Genomic DNA, 16,233 nt, shown 5'->3' with positions numbered 1-16,233 from the left:
GGAGGATGTCAGTCATTCATTCAGCTGAATGCCATTTCCATCAACTGCCGCCGTTTGTTTGCTTTCAACCCCCTTTGATTTCAGAGGTGCATGGAAAGAGGCCTTGCTGGGGGGTCGCAAGCAGCTCGACTTTGGCCGCAGCGCGACAGGCCCCTGCCAGCAGCTTGTTCCTCGTTAGTATAGTGGTGAGTATCCCCGCCTGTCACGCGGGAGACCGGGGTTCGATTCCCCGACGGGGAGAGCTTTGCATTTTTTCTCGCCCGAGTCTTGCTTTCGTGCGGAGCTCTTTCCCAAGACTGTCCTCACAGTTCCTTCTTGGACATGGTCCCACCTCAGGAAGTCGAGCTTTCCGTTTGATACCGAGAAGCTTGGCCGCTCGCCAGCTCCTCGTTCACGTAGCGCCGACAGTAGCAGGTTGGTTTCACCTATAAAAGCACCGCCTCATCCCTAGGAATGACTCGGCACCGCCACTTTTCCTTCGGCGCAAAAGAAACAGTGTGCTGAAATGGTCAGACTTGAGATTTTCTTCAGACCACTTGGCTAATAAGAGGACTCCAGATATCCTCTTTAGGAGCTGTTTTCAGGGTGGCAGAAGATCTGAGGAGGTGCACAACCGGCCGAACCCCTAGAGATCCCAAGAGCAATGGCATCTGCCCGGAGACTGCCCGATCTTTCCGTCATACTTTCCAAGAGGTCCCGTCTTTGTCGGAGGATGTCAGTCATTCATTCAGCTGAATGCCATTTCCATCAACTGCCGCCGTTTGTTTGCTTTCAACCCCCTTTGATTTCAGAGGTGCATGGAAAGAGGCCTTGCTGGGGGGTCGCAAGCAGCTCGACTTTGGCCGCAGCGCGACAGGCCCCTGCCAGCAGCTTGTTCCTCGTTAGTATAGTGGTGAGTATCCCCGCCTGTCACGCGGGAGACCGGGGTTCGATTCCCCGACGGGGAGAGCTTTGCATTTTTTCTCGCCCGAGTCTTGCTTTCGTGCGGAGCTCTTTCCCAAGACTGTCCTCACAGTTCCTTCTTGGACATGGTCCCACCTCAGGAAGTCGAGCTTTCCGTTTGATACCGAGAAGCTTGGCCGCTCGCCAGCTCCTCGTTCACGTAGCGCCGACAGTAGCAGGTTGGTTTCACCTATAAAAGCACCGCCTCATCCCTAGGAATGACTCGGCACCGCCACTTTTCCTTCGGCGCAAAAGAAACAGTGTGCTGAAATGGTCAGACTTGAGATTTTCTTCAGACCACTTGGCTAATAAGAGGACTCCAGATATCCTCTTTAGGAGCTGTTTTCAGGGTGGCAGAAGATCTGAGGAGGTGCACAACCGGCCGAACCCCTAGAGATCCCAAGAGCAATGGCATCTGCCCGGAGACTGCCCGATCTTTCCGTCATACTTTCCAAGAGGTCCCGTCTTTGTCGGAGGATGTCAGTCATTCATTCAGCTGAATGCCATTTCCATCAACTGCCGCCGTTTGTTTGCTTTCAACCCCCTTTGATTTCAGAGGTGCATGGAAAGAGGCCTTGCTGGGGGGTCGCAAGCAGCTCGACTTTGGCCGCAGCGCGACAGGCCCCTGCCAGCAGCTTGTTCCTCGTTAGTATAGTGGTGAGTATCCCCGCCTGTCACGCGGGAGACCGGGGTTCGATTCCCCGACGGGGAGAGCTTTGCATTTTTTCTCGCCCGAGTCTTGCTTTCGTGCGGAGCTCTTTCCCAAGACTGTCCTCACAGTTCCTTCTTGGACATGGTCCCACCTCAGGAAGTCGAGCTTTCCGTTTGATACCGAGAAGCTTGGCCGCTCGCCAGCTCCTCGTTCACGTAGCGCCGACAGTAGCAGGTTGGTTTCACCTATAAAAGCACCGCCTCATCCCTAGGAATGACTCGGCACCGCCACTTTTCCTTCGGCGCAAAAGAAACAGTGTGCTGAAATGGTCAGACTTGAGATTTTCTTCAGACCACTTGGCTAATAAGAGGACTCCAGATATCCTCTTTAGGAGCTGTTTTCAGGGTGGCAGAAGATCTGAGGAGGTGCACAACCGGCCGAACCCCTAGAGATCCCAAGAGCAATGGCATCTGCCCGGAGACTGCCCGATCTTTCCGTCATACTTTCCAAGAGGTCCCGTCTTTGTCGGAGGATGTCAGTCATTCATTCAGCTGAATGCCATTTCCATCAACTGCCGCCGTTTGTTTGCTTTCAACCCCCTTTGATTTCAGAGGTGCATGGAAAGAGGCCTTGCTGGGGGGTCGCAAGCAGCTCGACTTTGGCCGCAGCGCGACAGGCCCCTGCCAGCAGCTTGTTCCTCGTTAGTATAGTGGTGAGTATCCCCGCCTGTCACGCGGGAGACCGGGGTTCTATTCCCCGACGGGGAGAGCTTTGCATTTTTTCTCGCCCGAGTCTTGCTTTCGTGCGGAGCTCTTTCCCAAGACTGTCCTCACAGTTCCTTCTTGGACATGGTCCCACCTCAGGAAGTCGAGCTTTCCGTTTGATACCGAGAAGCTTGGCCGCTCGCCAGCTCCTCGTTCACGTAGCGCCGACAGTAGCAGGTTGGTTTCACCTATAAAAGCACCGCCTCATCCCTAGGAATGACTCGGCACCGCCACTTTTCCTTCGGCGCAAAAGAAACAGTGTGCTGAAATGGTCAGACTTGAGATTTTCTTCAGACCACTTGGCTAATAAGAGGACTCCAGATATCCTCTTTAGGAGCTGTTTTCAGGGTGGCAGAAGATCTGAGGAGGTGCACAACCGGCCGAACCCCTAGAGATCCCAAGAGCAATGGCATCTGCCCGGAGACTGCCCGATCTTTCCGTCATACTTTCCAAGAGGTCCCGTCTTTGTCGGAGGATGTCAGTCATTCATTCAGCTGAATGCCATTTCCATCAACTGCCGCCGTTTGTTTGCTTTCAACCCCCTTTGATTTCAGAGGTGCATGGAAAGAGGCCTTGCTGGGGGGTCGCAAGCAGCTCGACTTTGGCCGCAGCGCGACAGGCCCCTGCCAGCAGCTTGTTCCTCGTTAGTATAGTGGTGAGTATCCCCGCCTGTCACGCGGGAGACCGGGGTTCGATTCCCCGACGGGGAGAGCTTTGCATTTTTTCTCGCCCGAGTCTTGCTTTCGTGCGGAGCTCTTTCCCAAGACTGTCCTCACAGTTCCTTCTTGGACATGGTCCCACCTCAGGAAGTCGAGCTTTCCGTTTGATACCGAGAAGCTTGGCCGCTCGCCAGCTCCTCGTTCACGTAGCGCCGACAGTAGCAGGTTGGTTTCACCTATAAAAGCACCGCCTCATCCCTAGGAATGACTCGGCACCGCCACTTTTCCTTCGGCGCAAAAGAAACAGTGTGCTGAAATGGTCAGACTTGAGATTTTCTTCAGACCACTTGGCTAATAAGAGGACTCCAGATATCCTCTTTAGGAGCTGTTTTCAGGGTGGCAGAAGATCTGAGGAGGTGCACAACCGGCCGAACCCCTAGAGATCCCAAGAGCAATGGCATCTGCCCGGAGACTGCCCGATCTTTCCGTCATACTTTCCAAGAGGTCCCGTCTTTGTCGGAGGATGTCAGTCATTCATTCAGCTGAATGCCATTTCCATCAACTGCCGCCGTTTGTTTGCTTTCAACCCCCTTTGATTTCAGAGGTGCATGGAAAGAGGCCTTGCTGGGGGGTCGCAAGCAGCTCGACTTTGGCCGCAGCGCGACAGGCCCCTGCCAGCAGCTTGTTCCTCGTTAGTATAGTGGTGAGTATCCCCGCCTGTCACGCGGGAGACCGGGGTTCGATTCCCCGACGGGGAGAGCTTTGCATTTTTTCTCGCCCGAGTCTTGCTTTCGTGCGGAGCTCTTTCCCAAGACTGTCCTCACAGTTCCTTCTTGGACATGGTCCCACCTCAGGAAGTCGAGCTTTCCGTTTGATACCGAGAAGCTTGGCCGCTCGCCAGCTCCTCGTTCACGTAGCGCCGACAGTAGCAGGTTGGTTTCACCTATAAAAGCACCGCCTCATCCCTAGGAATGACTCGGCACCGCCACTTTTCCTTCGGCGCAAAAGAAACAGTGTGCTGAAATGGTCAGACTTGAGATTTTCTTCAGACCACTTGGCTAATAAGAGGACTCCAGATATCCTCTTTAGGAGCTGTTTTCAGGGTGGCAGAAGATCTGAGGAGGTGCACAACCGGCCGAACCCCTAGAGATCCCAAGAGCAATGGCATCTGCCCGGAGACTGCCCGATCTTTCCGTCATACTTTCCAAGAGGTCCCGTCTTTGTCGGAGGATGTCAGTCATTCATTCAGCTGAATGCCATTTCCATCAACTGCCGCCGTTTGTTTGCTTTCAACCCCCTTTGATTTCAGAGGTGCATGGAAAGAGGCCTTGCTGGGGGGTCGCAAGCAGCTCGACTTTGGCCGCAGCGCGACAGGCCCCTGCCAGCAGCTTGTTCCTCGTTAGTATAGTGGTGAGTATCCCCGCCTGTCACGCGGGAGACCGGGGTTCGATTCCCCGACGGGGAGAGCTTTGCATTTTTTCTCGCCCGAGTCTTGCTTTCGTGCGGAGCTCTTTCCCAAGACTGTCCTCACAGTTCCTTCTTGGACATGGTCCCACCTCAGGAAGTCGAGCTTTCCGTTTGATACCGAGAAGCTTGGCCGCTCGCCAGCTCCTCGTTCACGTAGCGCCGACAGTAGCAGGTTGGTTTCACCTATAAAAGCACCGCCTCATCCCTAGGAATGACTCGGCACCGCCACTTTTCCTTCGGCGCAAAAGAAACAGTGTGCTGAAATGGTCAGACTTGAGATTTTCTTCAGACCACTTGGCTAATAAGAGGACTCCAGATATCCTCTTTAGGAGCTGTTTTCAGGGTGGCAGAAGATCTGAGGAGGTGCACAACCGGCCGAACCCCTAGAGATCCCAAGAGCAATGGCATCTGCCCGGAGACTGCCCGATCTTTCCGTCATACTTTCCAAGAGGTCCCGTCTTTGTCGGAGGATGTCAGTCATTCATTCAGCTGAATGCCATTTCCATCAACTGCCGCCGTTTGTTTGCTTTCAACCCCCTTTGATTTCAGAGGTGCATGGAAAGAGGCCTTGCTGGGGGGTCGCAAGCAGCTCGACTTTGGCCGCAGCGCGACAGGCCCCTGCCAGCAGCTTGTTCCTCGTTAGTATAGTGGTGAGTATCCCCGCCTGTCACGCGGGAGACCGGGGTTCTATTCCCCGACGGGGAGAGCTTTGCATTTTTTCTCGCCCGAGTCTTGCTTTCGTGCGGAGCTCTTTCCCAAGACTGTCCTCACAGTTCCTTCTTGGACATGGTCCCACCTCAGGAAGTCGAGCTTTCCGTTTGATACCGAGAAGCTTGGCCGCTCGCCAGCTCCTCGTTCACGTAGCGCCGACAGTAGCAGGTTGGTTTCACCTATAAAAGCACCGCCTCATCCCTAGGAATGACTCGGCACCGCCACTTTTCCTTCGGCGCAAAAGAAACAGTGTGCTGAAATGGTCAGACTTGAGATTTTCTTCAGACCACTTGGCTAATAAGAGGACTCCAGATATCCTCTTTAGGAGCTGTTTTCAGGGTGGCAGAAGATCTGAGGAGGTGCACAACCGGCCGAACCCCTAGAGATCCCAAGAGCAATGGCATCTGCCCGGAGACTGCCCGATCTTTCCGTCATACTTTCCAAGAGGTCCCGTCTTTGTCGGAGGATGTCAGTCATTCATTCAGCTGAATGCCATTTCCATCAACTGCCGCCGTTTGTTTGCTTTCAACCCCCTTTGATTTCAGAGGTGCATGGAAAGAGGCCTTGCTGGGGGGTCGCAAGCAGCTCGACTTTGGCCGCAGCGCGACAGGCCCCTGCCAGCAGCTTGTTCCTCGTTAGTATAGTGGTGAGTATCCCCGCCTGTCACGCGGGAGACCGGGGTTCGATTCCCCGACGGGGAGAGCTTTGCATTTTTTCTCGCCCGAGTCTTGCTTTCGTGCGGAGCTCTTTCCCAAGACTGTCCTCACAGTTCCTTCTTGGACATGGTCCCACCTCAGGAAGTCGAGCTTTCCGTTTGATACCGAGAAGCTTGGCCGCTCGCCAGCTCCTCGTTCACGTAGCGCCGACAGTAGCAGGTTGGTTTCACCTATAAAAGCACCGCCTCATCCCTAGGAATGACTCGGCACCGCCACTTTTCCTTCGTCGCAAAAGAAACAGTGTGCTGAAATGGTCAGACTTGAGATTTTCTTCAGACCACTTGGCTAATAAGAGGACTCCAGATATCCTCTTTAGGAGCTGTTTTCAGGGTGGCAGAAGATCTGAGGAGGTGCACAACCGGCCGAACCCCTAGAGATCCCAAGAGCAATGGCATCTGCCCGGAGACTGCCCGATCTTTCCGTCATACTTTCCAAGAGGTCCCGTCTTTGTCGGAGGATGTCAGTCATTCATTCAGCTGAATGCCATTTCCATCAACTGCCGCCGTTTGTTTGCTTTCAACCCCCTTTGATTTCAGAGGTGCATGGAAAGAGGCCTTGCTGGGGGGTCGCAAGCAGCTCGACTTTGGCCGCAGCGCGACAGGCCCCTGCCAGCAGCTTGTTCCTCGTTAGTATAGTGGTGAGTATCCCTGCCTGTCACGCGGGAGACCGGGGTTCGATTCCCCGACGGGGAGAGCTTTGCATTTTTTCTCGCCGAGTCTTGCTTTCGTGCGGAGCTCTTTCCCAAGACTGTCCTCACAGTTCCTTCTTGGACATGGTCCCACCTCAGGAAGTCGAGCTTTCCGTTTGATACCGAGAAGCTTGGCCGCTCGCCAGCTCCTCGTTCACGTAGCGCCGACAGTAGCAGGTTGGTTTCACCTATAAAAGCACCGCCTCATCCCTAGGAATGACTCGGCACCGCCACTTTTCCTTCGGCGCAAAAGAAACAGTGTGCTGAAATGGTCAGACTTGAGATTTTCTTCAGACCACTTGGCTAATAAGAGGACTCCAGATATCCTCTTTAGGAGCTGTTTTCAGGGTGGCAGAAGATCTGAGGAGGTGCACAACCGGCCGAACCCCTAGAGATCCCAAGAGCAATGGCATCTGCCCGGAGACTGCCCGATCTTTCCGTCATACTTTCCAAGAGGTCCCGTCTTTGTCGGAGGATGTCAGTCATTCATTCAGCTGAATGCCATTTCCATCAACTGCCGCCGTTTGTTTGCTTTCAACCCCCTTTGATTTCAGAGGTGCATGGAAAGAGGCCTTGCTGGGGGGTCGCAAGCAGCTCGACTTTGGCCGCAGCGCGACAGGCCCCTGCCAGCAGCTTGTTCCTCGTTAGTATAGTGGTGAGTATCCCCGCCTGTCACGCGGGAGACCGGGGTTCGATTCCCCGACGGGGAGAGCTTTGCATTTTTTCTCGCCCGAGTCTTGCTTTCGTGCGGAGCTCTTTCCCAAGACTGTCCTCACAGTTCCTTCTTGGACATGGTCCCACCTCAGGAAGTCGAGCTTTCCGTTTGATACCGAGAAGCTTGGCCGCTCGCCAGCTCCTCGTTCACGTAGCGCCGACAGTAGCAGGTTGGTTTCACCTATAAAAGCACCGCCTCATCCCTAGGAATGACTCGGCACCGCCACTTTTCCTTCGGCGCAAAAGAAACAGTGTGCTGAAATGGTCAGACTTGAGATTTTCTTCAGACCACTTGGCTAATAAGAGGACTCCAGATATCCTCTTTAGGAGCTGTTTTCAGGGTGGCAGAAGATCTGAGGAGGTGCACAACCGGCCGAACCCCTAGAGATCCCAAGAGCAATGGCATCTGCCCGGAGACTGCCCGATCTTTCCGTCATACTTTCCAAGAGGTCCCGTCTTTGTCGGAGGATGTCAGTCATTCATTCAGCTGAATGCCATTTCCATCAACTGCCGCCGTTTGTTTGCTTTCAACCCCCTTTGATTTCAGAGGTGCATGGAAAGAGGCCTTGCTGGGGGGTCGCAAGCAGCTCGACTTTGGCCGCAGCGCGACAGGCCCCTGCCAGCAGCTTGTTCCTCGTTAGTATAGTGGTGAGTATCCCCGCCTGTCACGCGGGAGACCGGGGTTCGATTCCCCGACGGGGAGAGCTTTGCATTTTTTCTCGCCCGAGTCTTGCTTTCATGCGGAGCTCTTTCCCAAGACTGTCCTCACAGTTCCTTCTTGGACATGGTCCCACCTCAGGAAGTCGAGCTTTCCGTTTGATACCGAGAAGCTTGGCCGCTCGCCAGCTCCTCGTTCACGTAGCGCCGACAGTAGCAGGTTGGTTTCACCTATAAAAGCACCGCCTCATCCCTAGGAATGACTCGGCACCGCCACTTTTCCTTCGGCGCAAAAGAAACAGTGTGCTGAAATGGTCAGACTTGAGATTTTCTTCAGACCACTTGGCTAATAAGAGGACTCCAGATATCCTCTTTAGGAGCTGTTTTCAGGGTGGCAGAAGATCTGAGGAGGTGCACAACCGGCCGAACCCCTAGAGATCCCAAGAGCAATGGCATCTGCCCGGAGACTGCCCGATCTTTCCGTCATACTTTCCAAGAGGTCCCGTCTTTGTCGGAGGATGTCAGTCATTCATTCAGCTGAATGCCATTTCCATCAACTGCCGCCGTTTGTTTGCTTTCAACCCCCTTTGATTTCAGAGGTGCATGGAAAGAGGCCTTGCTGGGGGGTCGCAAGCAGCTCGACTTTGGCCGCAGCGCGACAGGCCCCTGCCAGCAGCTTGTTCCTCGTTAGTATAGTGGTGAGTATCCCCGCCTGTCACGCGGGAGACCGGGGTTCTATTCCCCGACGGGGAGAGCTTTGCATTTTTTCTCGCCCGAGTCTTGCTTTCGTGCGGAGCTCTTTCCCAAGACTGTCCTCACAGTTCCTTCTTGGACATGGTCCCACCTCAGGAAGTCGAGCTTTCCGTTTGATACCGAGAAGCTTGGCCGCTCGCCAGCTCCTCGTTCACGTAGCGCCGACAGTAGCAGGTTGGTTTCACCTATAAAAGCACCGCCTCATCCCTAGGAATGACTCGGCACCGCCACTTTTCCTTCGGCGCAAAAGAAACAGTGTGCTGAAATGGTCAGACTTGAGATTTTCTTCAGACCACTTGGCTAATAAGAGGACTCCAGATATCCTCTTTAGGAGCTGTTTTCAGGGTGGCAGAAGATCTGAGGAGGTGCACAACCGGCCGAACCCCTAGAGATCCCAAGAGCAATGGCATCTGCCCGGAGACTGCCCGATCTTTCCGTCATACTTTCCAAGAGGTCCCGTCTTTGTCGGAGGATGTCAGTCATTCATTCAGCTGAATGCCATTTCCATCAACTGCCGCCGTTTGTTTGCTTTCAACCCCCTTTGATTTCAGAGGTGCATGGAAAGAGGCCTTGCTGGGGGGTCGCAAGCAGCTCGACTTTGGCCGCAGCGCGACAGGCCCCTGCCAGCAGCTTGTTCCTCGTTAGTATAGTGGTGAGTATCCCCGCCTGTCACGCGGGAGACCGGGGTTCGATTCCCCGACGGGGAGAGCTTTGCATTTTTTCTCGCCCGAGTCTTGCTTTCGTGCGGAGCTCTTTCCCAAGACTGTCCTCACAGTTCCTTCTTGGACATGGTCCCACCTCAGGAAGTCGAGCTTTCCGTTTGATACCGAGAAGCTTGGCCGCTCGCCAGCTCCTCGTTCACGTAGCGCCGACAGTAGCAGGTTGGTTTCACCTATAAAAGCACCGCCTCATCCCTAGGAATGACTCGGCACCGCCACTTTTCCTTCGGCGCAAAAGAAACAGTGTGCTGAAATGGTCAGACTTGAGATTTTCTTCAGACCACTTGGCTAATAAGAGGACTCCAGATATCCTCTTTAGGAGCTGTTTTCAGGGTGGCAGAAGATCTGAGGAGGTGCACAACCGGCCGAACCCCTAGAGATCCCAAGAGCAATGGCATCTGCCCGGAGACTGCCCGATCTTTCCGTCATACTTTCCAAGAGGTCCCGTCTTTGTCGGAGGATGTCAGTCATTCATTCAGCTGAATGCCATTTCCATCAACTGCCGCCGTTTGTTTGCTTTCAACCCCCTTTGATTTCAGAGGTGCATGGAAAGAGGCCTTGCTGGGGGGTCGCAAGCAGCTCGACTTTGGCCGCAGCGCGACAGGCCCCTGCCAGCAGCTTGTTCCTCGTTAGTATAGTGGTGAGTATCCCCGCCTGTCACGCGGGAGACCGGGGTTCGATTCCCCGACGGGGAGAGCTTTGCATTTTTTCTCGCCGAGTCTTGCTTTCGTGCGGAGCTCTTTCCCAAGACTGTCCTCACAGTTCCTTCTTGGACATGGTCCCACCTCAGGAAGTCGAGCTTTCCGTTTGATACCGAGAAGCTTGGCCGCTCGCCAGCTCCTCGTTCACGTAGCGCCGACAGTAGCAGGTTGGTTTCACCTATAAAAGCACCGCCTCATCCCTAGGAATGACTCGGCACCGCCACTTTTCCTTCGGCGCAAAAGAAACAGTGTGCTGAAATGGTCAGACTTGAGATTTTCTTCAGACCACTTGGCTAATAAGAGGACTCCAGATATCCTCTTTAGGAGCTGTTTTCAGGGTGGCAGAAGATCTGAGGAGGTGCACAACCGGCCGAACCCCTAGAGATCCCAAGAGCAATGGCATCTGCCCGGAGACTGCCCGATCTTTCCGTCATACTTTCCAAGAGGTCCCGTCTTTGTCGGAGGATGTCAGTCATTCATTCAGCTGAATGCCATTTCCTTCAACTGCCGCCGTTTGTTTGCTTTCAACCCCCTTTGATTTCAGAGGTGCATGGAAAGAGGCCTTGCTGGGGGGTCGCAAGCAGCTCGACTTTGGCCGCAGCGCGACAGGCCCCTGCCAGCAGCTTGTTCCTCGTTAGTATAGTGGTGAGTATCCCCGCCTGTCACGCGGGAGACCGGGGTTCGATTCCCCGACGGGGAGAGCTTTGCATTTTTTCTCGCCCGAGTCTTGCTTTCGTGCGGAGCTCTTTCCCAAGACTGTCCTCACAGTTCCTTCTTGGACATGGTCCCACCTCAGGAAGTCGAGCTTTCCGTTTGATACCGAGAAGCTTGGCCGCTCGCCAGCTCCTCGTTCACGTAGCGCCGACAGTAGCAGGTTGGTTTCACCTATAAAAGCACCGCCTCATCCCTAGGAATGACTCGGCACCGCCACTTTTCCTTCGGCGCAAAAGAAACAGTGTGCTGAAATGGTCAGACTTGAGATTTTCTTCAGACCACTTGGCTAATAAGAGGACTCCAGATATCCTCTTTAGGAGCTGTTTTCAGGGTGGCAGAAGATCTGAGGAGGTGCACAACCGGCCGAACCCCTAGAGATCCCAAGAGCAATGGCATCTGCCCGGAGACTGCCCGATCTTTCCGTCATACTTTCCAAGAGGTCCCGTCTTTGTCGGAGGATGTCAGTCATTCATTCAGCTGAATGCCATTTCCATCAACTGCCGCCGTTTGTTTGCTTTCAACCCCCTTTGATTTCATAGGTGCATGGAAAGAGGCCTTGCTGGGGGGTCGCAAGCAGCTCGACTTTGGCCGCAGCGCGACAGGCCCCTGCTAGCAGCTTGTTCTTCGTTAGTATAGTGGTGAGTATCCCCGCCTGTCACGCGGGAGACCGGGGTTCGATTCCCCGACGGGGAGAGCTTTGCATTTTTTCTCGCCCGAGTCTTGCTTTCGTGCGGAGCTCTTTCCCAAGACTGTCCTCACAGTTCCTTCTTGGACATGGTCCCACCTCAGGAAGTCGAGCTTTCCGTTTGATACCGAGAAGCTTGGCCGCTCGCCAGCTCCTCGTTCACGTAGCGCCGACAGTAGCAGGTTGGTTTCACCTATAAAAGCACCGCCTCATCCCTAGGAATGACTCGGCACCGCCACTTTTCCTTTGGCGCAAAAGAAACAGTGTGCTGAAATGGTCAGACTTGAGATTTTCTTCAGACCACTTGGCTAATAAGAGGACTCCAGATATCCTCTTTAGGAGCTGTTTTCAGGGTGGCAGAAGATCTGAGGAGGTGCACAACCGGCCGAACCCCTAGAGATCCCAAGAGCAATGGCATCTGCCCGGAGACTGCCCGATCTTTCCGTCATACTTTCCAAGAGGTCCCGTCTTTGTCGGAGGATGTCAGTCATTCATTCAGCTGAATGCCATTTCCATCAACTGCCGCCGTTTGTTTGCTTTCAACCCCCTTTGATTTCAGAGGTGCATGGAAAGAGGCCTTGCTGGGGGGTCGCAAGCAGCTCGACTTTGGCCGCAGCGCGACAGGCCCCTGCCAGCAGCTTGTTCCTCGTTAGTATAGTGGTGAGTATCCCCGCCTGTCACGCGGGAGACCGGGGTTCGATTCCCCGACGGGGAGAGCTTTGCATTTTTTCTCGCCCGAGTCTTGCTTTCGTGCGGAGCTCTTTCCCAAGACTGTCCTCACAGTTCCTTCTTGGACATGGTCCCACCTCAGGAAGTCGAGCTTTCCGTTTGATACCGAGAAGCTTGGCCGCTCGCCAGCTCCTCGTTCACGTAGCGCCGACAGTAGCAGGTTGGTTTCACCTATAAAAGCACCGCCTCATCCCTAGGAATGACTCGGCACCGCCACTTTTCCTTCGGCGCAAAAGAAACAGTGTGCTGAAATGGTCAGACTTGAGATTTTCTTCAGACCACTTGGCTAATAAGAGGACTCCAGATATCCTCTTTAGGAGCTGTTTTCAGGGTGGCAGAAGATCTGAGGAGGTGCACAACCGGCCGAACCCCTAGAGATCCCAAGAGCAATGGCATCTGCCCGGAGACTGCCCGATCTTTCCGTCATACTTTCCAAGAGGTCCCGTCTTTGTCGGAGGATGTCAGTCATTCATTCAGCTGAATGCCATTTCCATCAACTGCCGCCGTTTGTTTGCTTTCAACCCCCTTTGATTTCAGAGGTGCATGGAAAGAGGCCTTGCTGGGGGGTCGCAAGCAGCTCGACTTTGGCCGCAGCGCGACAGGCCCCTGCCAGCAGCTTGTTCCTCGTTAGTATAGTGGTGAGTATCCCCGCCTGTCACGCGGGAGACCGGGGTTCGATTCCCCGACGGGGAGAGCTTTGCATTTTTTCTCGCCCGAGTCTTGCTTTCGTGCGGAGCTCTTTCCCAAGACTGTCCTCACAGTTCCTTCTTGGACATGGTCCCACCTCAGGAAGTCGAGCTTTCCGTTTGATACCGAGAAGCTTGGCCGCTCGCCAGCTCCTCGTTCACGTAGCGCCGACAGTAGCAGGTTGGTTTCACCTATAAAAGCACCGCCTCATCCCTAGGAATGACTCGGCACCGCCACTTTTCCTTCGGCGCAAAAGAAACAGTGTGCTGAAATGGTCAGACTTGAGATTTTCTTCAGACCACTTGGCTAATAAGAGGACTCCAGATATCCTCTTTAGGAGCTGTTTTCAGGGTGGCAGAAGATCTGAGGAGGTGCACAACCGGCCGAACCCCTAGAGATCCCAAGAGCAATGGCATCTGCCCGGAGACTGCCCGATCTTTCCGTCATACTTTCCAAGAGGTCCCGTCTTTGTCGGAGGATGTCAGTCATTCATTCAGCTGAATGCCATTTCCATCAACTGCCGCCGTTTGTTTGCTTTCAACCCCCTTTGATTTCAGAGGTGCATGGAAAGAGGCCTTGCTGGGGGGTCGCAAGCAGCTCGACTTTGGCCACAGCGCGACAGGCCACTGCCAGCAGCTTGTTCCTCGTTAGTATAGTGGTGAGTATCCCCGCCTGTCACGCGGGAGACCGGGGTTCGATTCCCCGACGGGGAGAGCTTTGCATTTTTTCTCGCCCGAGTCTTGCTTTCGTGCGGAGCTCTTTCCCAAGACTGTCCTCACAGTTCCTTCTTGGACATGGTCCCACCTCAGGAAGTCGAGCTTTCCGTTTGATACCGAGAAGCTTGGCCGCTCGCCAGCTCCTCGTTCACGTAGCGCCGACAGTAGCAGGTTGGTTTCACCTATAAAAGCACCGCCTCATCCCTAGGAATGACTCGGCACCGCCACTTTTCCTTCGGTGCAAAAGAAACAGTGTGCTGAAATGGTCAGACTTGAGATTTTCTTCAGACCACTTGGCTAATAAGAGGACTCCAGATATCCTCTTTAGGAGCTGTTTTCAGGGTGGCAGAAGATCTGAGGAGGTGCACAACCGGCCGAACCCCTAGAGATCCCAAGAGCAATGGCATCTGCCCGGAGACTGCCCGATCTTTCCGTCATACTTTCCAAGAGGTCCCGTCTTTGTCGGAGGATGTCAGTCATTCATTCAGCTGAATGCCATTTCCATCAACTGCCGCCGTTTGTTTGCTTTCAACCCCCTTTGATTTCAGAGGTGCATGGAAAGAGGCCTTGCTGGGGGGTCGCAAGCAGCTCGACTTTGGCCGCAGCGCGACAGGCCCCTGCCAGCAGCTTGTTCCTCGTTAGTATAGTGGTGAGTATCCCCGCCTGTCACGCGGGAGACCGGGGTTCGATTCCCCGACGGGGAGAGCTTTGCATTTTTTCTCGCCCGAGTCTTGCTTTCGAGCGGAGCTCTTTCCCAAGACTGTCCTCACAGTTCCTTCTTGGACATGGTCCCACCTCAGGAAGTCGAGCTTTCCGTTTGATACCGAGAAGCTTGGCCGCTCGCCAGCTCCTCGTTCACGTAGCGCCGACAGTAGCAGGTTGGTTTCACCTATAAAAGCACCGCCTCATCCCTAGGAATGACTCGGCACCGCCACTTTTCCTTCGGCGCAAAAGAAACAGTGTGCTGAAATGGTCAGACTTGAGATTTTCTTCAGACCACTTGGCTAATAAGAGGACTCCAGATATCCTCTTTAGGAGCTGTTTTCAGGGTGGCAGAAGATCTGAGGAGGTGCACAACCGGCCGAACCCCTAGAGATCCCAAGAGCAATGGCATCTGCCCGGAGACTGCCCGATCTTTCCGTCATACTTTCCAAGAGGTCCCGTCTTTGTCGGAGGATGTCAGTCATTCATTCAGCTGAATGCCATTTCCATCAACTGCCGCCGTTTGTTTGCTTTCAACCCCCTTTGATTTCAGAGGTGCATGGAAAGAGGCCTTGCTGGGGGGTCGCAAGCAGCTCGACTTTGGCCGCAGCGCGACAGGCCCCTGCCAGCAGCTTGTTCCTCGTTAGTATAGTGGTGAGTATCCCCGCCTGTCACGCGGGAGACCGGGGTTCGATTCCCCGACGGGGAGAGCTTTGCATTTTTTCTCGCCGAGTCTTGCTTTCGTGCGGAGCTCTTTCCCAAGACTGTCCTCACAGTTCCTTCTTGGACATGGTCCCACCTCAGGAAGTCGAGCTTTCCGTTTGATACCGAGAAGCTTGGCCGCTCGCCAGCTCCTCGTTCACGTAGCGCCGACAGTAGCAGGTTGGTTTCACCTATAAAAGCACCGCCTCATCCCTAGGAATGACTCGGCACCGCCACTTTTCCTTCGGCGCAAAAGAAACAGTGTGCTGAAATGGTCAGACTTGAGATTTTCTTCAGACCACTTGGCTAATAAGAGGACTCCAGATATCCTCTTTAGGAGCTGTTTTCAGGGTGGCAGAAGATCTGAGGAGGTGCACAACCGGCCGAACCCCTAGAGATCCCAAGAGCAATGGCATCTGCCCGGAGACTGCCCGATCTTTCCGTCATACTTTCCAAGAGGTCCCGTCTTTGTCGGAGGATGTCAGTCATTCATTCAGCTGAATGCCATTTCCATCAACTGCCGCCGTTTGTTTGCTTTCAACCCCCTTTGATTTCAGAGGTGCATGGAAAGAGGCCTTGCTGGGGGGTCGCAAGCAGCTCGACTTTGGCCGCAGCGCGACAGGCCCCTGCCAGCAGATTGTTCCTCGTTAGTATAGTGGTGAGTATCCCCGCCTGTCATGCGGGAGACCGGGGTTCGATTCCCCGACGGGGAGAGCTTTGCATTTTTTCTCGCCCGAGTCTTGCTTTCGTGCGGAGCTCTTTCCCAAGACTGTCCTCACAGTTCCTTCTTGGACATGGTCCCACCTCAGGAAGTCGAGCTTTCCGTTTGATACCGAGAAGCTTGGCCGCTCGCCAGCTCCTCGTTCACGTAGCGCCGACAGTAGCAGGTTGGTTTCACCTATAAAAGCACCGCCTCATCCCTAGGAATGACTCGGCACCGCCACTTTTCCTTCGGCGCAAAAGAAACAGTGTGCTGAAATGGTCAGACTTGAGATTTTCTTCAGACCACTTGGCTAATAAGAGGACTCCAGATATCCTCTTTAGGAGCTGTTTTCAGGGTGGCAGAAGATCTGAGGAGGTGCACAACCGGCCGAACCCCTAGAGATCCCAAGAGCAATGGCATCTGCCCGGAGACTGCCCGATCTTTCCGTCATA

At 54.2% G+C, this 16,233-nt stretch overlaps 17 non-coding genes across 17 annotated transcripts; all 17 read left to right on the top strand.

Moving 5' to 3' along the window:
• Positions 1–168: 168 nt before the first annotated feature.
• TRNAD-GUC (transfer RNA aspartic acid (anticodon GUC)) lies at positions 169–240 on the top strand. The gene has a single exon. It is a non-coding gene; the product is annotated as a tRNA-Asp (tRNA).
• A 635-nt stretch (positions 241–875) lies between these two features.
• TRNAD-GUC (transfer RNA aspartic acid (anticodon GUC)) lies at positions 876–947 on the top strand. The gene has a single exon. It is a non-coding gene; the product is annotated as a tRNA-Asp (tRNA).
• Positions 948–1,582: 635 nt separating this feature from the next.
• On the top strand, positions 1,583–1,654 carry TRNAD-GUC (transfer RNA aspartic acid (anticodon GUC)). The gene has a single exon. It is a non-coding gene; the product is annotated as a tRNA-Asp (tRNA).
• Positions 1,655–2,996: 1,342 nt separating this feature from the next.
• TRNAD-GUC (transfer RNA aspartic acid (anticodon GUC)) lies at positions 2,997–3,068 on the top strand. The gene has a single exon. It is a non-coding gene; the product is annotated as a tRNA-Asp (tRNA).
• A 635-nt stretch (positions 3,069–3,703) lies between these two features.
• TRNAD-GUC (transfer RNA aspartic acid (anticodon GUC)) lies at positions 3,704–3,775 on the top strand. Its single transcript has one exon. It is a non-coding gene; the product is annotated as a tRNA-Asp (tRNA).
• A 635-nt stretch (positions 3,776–4,410) lies between these two features.
• On the top strand, positions 4,411–4,482 carry TRNAD-GUC (transfer RNA aspartic acid (anticodon GUC)). The gene has a single exon. It is a non-coding gene; the product is annotated as a tRNA-Asp (tRNA).
• A 1,342-nt stretch (positions 4,483–5,824) lies between these two features.
• TRNAD-GUC (transfer RNA aspartic acid (anticodon GUC)) lies at positions 5,825–5,896 on the top strand. The gene has a single exon. It is a non-coding gene; the product is annotated as a tRNA-Asp (tRNA).
• Positions 5,897–7,237: 1,341 nt separating this feature from the next.
• TRNAD-GUC (transfer RNA aspartic acid (anticodon GUC)) lies at positions 7,238–7,309 on the top strand. The gene has a single exon. It is a non-coding gene; the product is annotated as a tRNA-Asp (tRNA).
• Positions 7,310–7,944: 635 nt separating this feature from the next.
• On the top strand, positions 7,945–8,016 carry TRNAD-GUC (transfer RNA aspartic acid (anticodon GUC)). The gene has a single exon. It is a non-coding gene; the product is annotated as a tRNA-Asp (tRNA).
• A 1,342-nt stretch (positions 8,017–9,358) lies between these two features.
• TRNAD-GUC (transfer RNA aspartic acid (anticodon GUC)) lies at positions 9,359–9,430 on the top strand. Its single transcript has one exon. It is a non-coding gene; the product is annotated as a tRNA-Asp (tRNA).
• A 635-nt stretch (positions 9,431–10,065) lies between these two features.
• Positions 10,066–10,137, top strand: TRNAD-GUC (transfer RNA aspartic acid (anticodon GUC)). The gene has a single exon. It is a non-coding gene; the product is annotated as a tRNA-Asp (tRNA).
• A 634-nt stretch (positions 10,138–10,771) lies between these two features.
• TRNAD-GUC (transfer RNA aspartic acid (anticodon GUC)) lies at positions 10,772–10,843 on the top strand. The gene has a single exon. It is a non-coding gene; the product is annotated as a tRNA-Asp (tRNA).
• A 1,342-nt stretch (positions 10,844–12,185) lies between these two features.
• On the top strand, positions 12,186–12,257 carry TRNAD-GUC (transfer RNA aspartic acid (anticodon GUC)). Its single transcript has one exon. It is a non-coding gene; the product is annotated as a tRNA-Asp (tRNA).
• Positions 12,258–12,892: 635 nt separating this feature from the next.
• On the top strand, positions 12,893–12,964 carry TRNAD-GUC (transfer RNA aspartic acid (anticodon GUC)). The gene has a single exon. It is a non-coding gene; the product is annotated as a tRNA-Asp (tRNA).
• Positions 12,965–13,599: 635 nt separating this feature from the next.
• TRNAD-GUC (transfer RNA aspartic acid (anticodon GUC)) lies at positions 13,600–13,671 on the top strand. The gene has a single exon. It is a non-coding gene; the product is annotated as a tRNA-Asp (tRNA).
• A 635-nt stretch (positions 13,672–14,306) lies between these two features.
• Positions 14,307–14,378, top strand: TRNAD-GUC (transfer RNA aspartic acid (anticodon GUC)). Its single transcript has one exon. It is a non-coding gene; the product is annotated as a tRNA-Asp (tRNA).
• A 635-nt stretch (positions 14,379–15,013) lies between these two features.
• TRNAD-GUC (transfer RNA aspartic acid (anticodon GUC)) lies at positions 15,014–15,085 on the top strand. The gene has a single exon. It is a non-coding gene; the product is annotated as a tRNA-Asp (tRNA).
• Positions 15,086–16,233: the final 1,148 nt, after the last annotated feature.

This window comes from Engystomops pustulosus, chromosome 7, assembly GCF_040894005.1.
Source record: "Engystomops pustulosus chromosome 7, aEngPut4.maternal, whole genome shotgun sequence".
Lineage (NCBI taxonomy): Eukaryota > Metazoa > Chordata > Amphibia > Anura > Leptodactylidae > Engystomops > Engystomops pustulosus.
This window is presented reverse-complemented; position numbering and strand designations above follow the sequence as displayed.